General features: G+C 41.8%; 1 long non-coding RNA gene across 1 annotated transcript; it reads left to right on the plus strand.

The window, feature by feature from the left end:
- Positions 1–1,093: 1,093 nt before the first annotated feature.
- On the plus strand, positions 1,094–2,098 carry LOC145421518 (uncharacterized). The gene is made up of 3 exons (XR_013902901.1): positions 1,094–1,230; positions 1,316–1,427; positions 1,508–2,098. It is a non-coding gene; the product is annotated as an uncharacterized LOC145421518 (long non-coding RNA).
- The last annotated feature ends 3,412 nt before the right edge of the window (positions 2,099–5,510 follow it).

A 5,510-nucleotide genomic window follows, 5' to 3' on the forward strand; every position in this document is an offset into this window, starting at 1 on the left:
CATAAGTTGTATGGGTGTGCATTTATTTCTGCATATTTAGCAAAAATGTGCCATTTCTTCACTCAGTGAAGTGATGGTTAAGCTTCAGCAGCAGTTTGCTCTCAAGGTTCTTGCTGTGAAGCTGTAACTGTTTAGCAGTGAACAGGAGTCCTGCATGACTGAGAAGTCCTTCACAAGCTCCAGATGCAGGAAGAGCTGTATTGACTTTGATCGACAGCTTCTTGATGTGAGGAAAGCCATGCAATAGATCCACACCTCCAGTGAATGGACATGAAAGGTACCTCTCCAGTTCCTCTGCTTCTGGCTTTCCTGACCCCATGGATCCATCATCTTAGTCGGTTAGGCTGCTGTTTGTGCTGGCCTCATCCAGCTCTGAGTCCAGGGCCCTGTTTCAGGAAGCCGGTTTAGTGCAAACTCTGAGTAAGTATACCCTGAGTTAACGAAAACTCTGGGTTTTCGGTTTCACAAAGCGAGTTCAGCTGAAGCCTGAGTGAGTCACTATGACGACACACTCCGTGAAGCTAACCTGCCCCCTAGCAGGTTTACTACAACTAACCCTGACTGTCTCCGCCCCTTTGTCGGAAACCTGACAGTAGGAAGTGTCGGACATGGCGTGTCCCTTCCTTGAAGAGCCAGTAGATCGTGAAGCCCAAATTCTCCGCAGAGCTCTCCGCCGGGAGAGAGTGATCAGAGCGCGTTTGGACATTTTATCATTTCCTGATGATTTTCTGTGCGAACGTTACCGTTTCTCAGCACAATCTATAATTTATTTGAATAACATCCTCAGGCCATATATTACGCATGTGACACATCGCGGACATGCTCTCAGTTCTGTACATATTATTTGTATTGCACTTCGGTTTCTTGCAAACGGGAGCTTTCTGTATAATATTGGTGACGCTGAGCACGTTTCCAAGGCTACCGTCTGTCGGGCAGTCAGGAATGTTACAGTTGCACTGAAACGTCTCCTGTACTCGTTTGTGGTGTTCCCCGGTCATAGACCCACAAGATTTATCAAAGAGGGATGCCACAAAATTGCAGGTATCAGGATGACCAAAACTTAATGTATGATGTGGTGATACTTGGACTACTACTTAAATTGCACATTTATTTTCAGGGTTCCCAGGCGTGATTGGCTGTACAGATGGCACTCACATTCCAATCATTGCTCCTTCAGTAAATGAAGGAGACTATGTGAACAGGAAGTCTTTCCACAGCATTAATGTACAGGTACATAGTTCCCTGTAGCATTTCAAACTAACAAATTATTTCATTATAGTAATGGATGCTAATTTGTGTTCTCTGCACTGTGAAGATCATATGTGATGCTGCCAACATTATCACAAATGTGGAAGCCAAGTGGCCAGGCTCTGTCCATGGCTCACAAATATTCCGTGAATGTACACTGAGCACAAAATTTGGACATGGTGAGTTGAGAATACTTTAAAATATATAAAGACCAATTGCTTCAGGGACATTTGAACTGAAGTGTATCCTTCTGTCTTAGGAGAGTTCACTGGCTACTTGCTTGGTGATAGGGGGTATCCATGTTTACCCTATTTGCTTACCCCTTACTCTGACCCTGAACCGGGCCCACAGCAGCGATATAATCTGGCTAATTGCAGGACAAGAGCCAGAGTTGAAATGACTATCGGAATGCTTAAGGCCCGGTTCCAGTGCCTGCAAAGACTCAGGGTCACCCCAGAAAGGGCATGTGACATTATTGTGGCATGTGTGATTCTTCACAACATTGCCACAATTAGAGGAGAACACTGTCCTTCTGAACCAAACATCAGCAGTGATCCAAACCATGAACATCCTGACCCTCCCACGGACATACAAGATGGAAGAGCAGTCAGAGACACCATATGTCACAATCATTTCTTTTGACCCATCACCTCAACATGTTGAAAGAAGAATAAACAGATTTTTTGTTCAACTGGCTTTATTGGTCGCCTGTGTTTCCTGTACACAAAGTATTAAAAGATGTAAACCTCATAAAGTGTCTCTGTTGCTTCCTCCTCTGTAACAGCTGTCAATGTTTCTTCATTATTTTCCTGTAGTAAAGAAATAAACAACATTGCTGTTCTACTGTAAACTCATATAATCTGTGGAGTATTACTCACAACTGCATGTTGGTCTGGCTCAACAGGAGGCTGCACCAGATGCAGTACACCATCACCATCAACTGATAGAATATGAGGTTTATACAGGTCACTTATAACTTACAAGGGACCAAATGGCAATTAACAAACATACCAAGCACCTTACACTTCATTGTCATTATGCTCTCAAAGACAACCAAGACTGAGGGAAGGCAAAATCAGTAGGAAAATAACTTCACTACAAAATAATCCATTATGGTAAAGAGTTTATCAAATGAATGAGTAGCACTGCAAAGGTGACTGTGAAGAAAGGATGTATGCACATCATGTATTATTTTGAATTTACCCCCTATGTAGGCACTTGTGTCTTGCGGGGTTATTGACTCAGAGGATGTCCCCGCAGAGATGCCTTCGGCCACAGGGCGCCCACTGTTTTGGCTGAGGGCCAACTGCTCAGCCTCTGTGAGTGGTGGTGGTGGAGGACCCCCACCTGTTTTTCGGGCCTCCGCTTTTTTTCTGTTGGCTATAACGGGCCACATTTGAGCATACAGAGTAAGCAAATATGTACTTGTAATGTGCTCAGATAATTTCAATAAGTGCTTACAGAGGGGAAATTAATGTAGCCTCTAACTGCAATTGATTTACATGGGACAAACAGACCAAGCACTATGGCTCATAATACAATTACACCTTACCTGTTTGGACTATATTTTTATATTTCATTTTTACTTGCTGCCAGGCACGTTTGGGGCCTGTTGGGTTGCACCTGCGCTCACATCACATCACAAAATAAAATGTATAAAATAACAAATAAAATAACATATGATAAAATAACGTGTTAAATGGGTGGAAATCCCTAGATCAATGTTTAAATTAACACTCACGCATTGACTCTGTCGGCTATGTTTTGCCATGCATGCTCTCTTTCTTTTGCAGCTGTGGCTGTGTTACTTTTTTCCGCGGAATTTGCATGTTATCGGCATATGCTGCCATCAGAATTTCGGCCTCAAGCGCTGTAAGATACATTGACCGCGCCTTCTTTCCCTCCGTCTCCATGGTGACTCGCTTAATCTGTGCTCCGCTTATCAGGGCTTTATGTATCCTCGTCCGCGCGCTTAACTTGGGGTTAAAGCAACTCCGCGTTGACTGAACTAATTGTTATCAGCCTTTCTGAAACCGAATATTCCGAGTTGGACAGTTCGGGGTTACTCAACCGTGAGTGTCGTTTTTCACTCTGAGTTTTCCAAACCGGCTTCCTGAAACAGGGCCCAGTTGATGTCTGATGAAGTGGGGACCTGTGGAAAGATGTATGGTTTTCAAAAGAATTAGGTCTGGTCATTATAGTGCTGTATACACTGCCAAGCTGCAGATGTTTGTTTGGAGCTAGCCTCCAAAAGCTGGCCATACACTGTGCGATTTTTGGCCCATTTTGAGCCGATTTTTCAGTTGCGCAACCGTTTTGGGGATCGGCCCGTGTTTTGCCTTAATCGTGTGTGCATCATGTAGTATACATGGGGTAACGAAAAGCAGTTAACACCTCACGACCAGCTCCCAATCATCAATCGTATGGTCGCAAGATAATCTAACCTGTTTGAAATCCTGTTGCCCGTCAACGCAGCCTCTCACACTGCGCACGCACAAACACAGAAATGAAAGAGAAAAGGTGGAGCAGCACGGCGGAGCAGCGTGTGATCTGGACACAAGAGATGGAGGCACAACTTGTAGGATGAGGCACGCTCATCCGAGTACGTAAGCGTAGAGCTGCCACCCAGGCAAAAGAAAAATAGAGCTACATCACGTTATAACATGAAAAGTTTATTGTTCTAACAATAAACTTTTCATGTTCGTGCAATATACCTTTCACATTTGAACAATATAATACCATGTTTGTACAATACAATATTTATATTGTACGAACGTGATAATTATGTTTATTGTAATACGTGGAAAGGTATATTGTTAGAAAAATTGTGCTACAACACAGCATTTTACATTCCTCAGGATGCCATCACAACATCAACAAAACATGGTTAGCAACATCTGGACTCTTACTTCAGTCATGTCTAGGTTCACATTGACAAGATAAAATAATATTAATGTTTTTATTGTTGGATTGTTACACTCTCTCAGAAAGGTTACTGTGCATCATAAACTTAAGTATTATAGCTCTTAAAAATGGCTTTTTGGTACAATTTTTTAAAATTGTGTCATATAAAAACAAAAATAAAACAAATAAAAGAAATATGATTCAAAACTGGAGGGTTAAAATAAGAGGAAAAAAACGCAGCTCTTGGATGAATTAAACACCATTGCAAATATTCCATCGCTAACATAGAAAACATCCCTGTATCACAGCCTATTTGATTGAGAGGAGTCAACAGATTTCTGAAAATCTAACAGCTGTGAATTATGCTCCAATCAATCACAACCAATTCTTATCACAACCTCCTTCTTTTGATCAATTCTCACTCTTAAGTGACATATGTCAACTTTTCTGCTTTTCTTTGTATTTACCAGTTGTCCACTTTGGCCCTGAAGGATCACTCACTCACTTTCTCCTCTAGGACTGTTGACACATGTACAGGCAGTCTCCAGTGCTTGTCGATGAAGACAACGTGGTAATTGACAGGCCGAAGGAAAATGTTTCAATCTGTAATTAAACTACACTTTTTGTTGAGCTTTTCTGCAACCGTTTCTATTCCTCATAAACATGCCATTGCTACACCAACATTATACATTTAACAGCATTCGTAACATCAGTTCTAACATTAACATTGAAGTGCCAAGGCGATTAAATGGATCTTTTCTCACTGTCCCTCTTCCCCTCTGTTTTCTTTCCCTGTCCTTTTCTTGAACTTCTCTTTTCTACGTCTTTCCCTTTCCTATCCCCAGTCATGTCTGTTCCGATTGTAATAACTTAAAAGTAAAAAATAAATAAATAATAAAGATCAATCAAGAGCACCAGTATGGCAAAGTACTGCAGGATGCTGTGGTAGCCAAGCTGGTTCAGTGTGCCTTCAATTTTGAATAAATCCCTAACAGTGTCTCCAGCAGAGCACCACCATGCTATCACACCTTCTCCTCCATGCTTCAAGGTGAGAACCATGTACAGTGGCTTGCAAAAGTATTTGGCCCCCTTGAACGTTTCCACATTCTCTGTGACAATGTTAAGATGATTTTATAGTCATGCCAACCTCCAACCGCATGGCAAAATATACCAAGAACTATAGAATAGTTTCTTCTTTTACATAATATTTCTTTGAATCCCAGTGCGTATTTCAAAGAATATGTGCAGCCTTTGAACAGTTCCTCAAACAAAACAAAGGCCAACTTGTTTGACTTGTTGCTTTACCTTTTGTTACTATTGTTATTTCAGTGGTCAGTGAAGGGAATCAGGTCTGGTTG

The sequence above is a fragment of the Astatotilapia calliptera genome, chromosome 3, assembly GCF_964374335.1.
Source record: "Astatotilapia calliptera chromosome 3, fAstCal68.1, whole genome shotgun sequence".
Lineage (NCBI taxonomy): Eukaryota > Metazoa > Chordata > Actinopteri > Cichliformes > Cichlidae > Astatotilapia > Astatotilapia calliptera.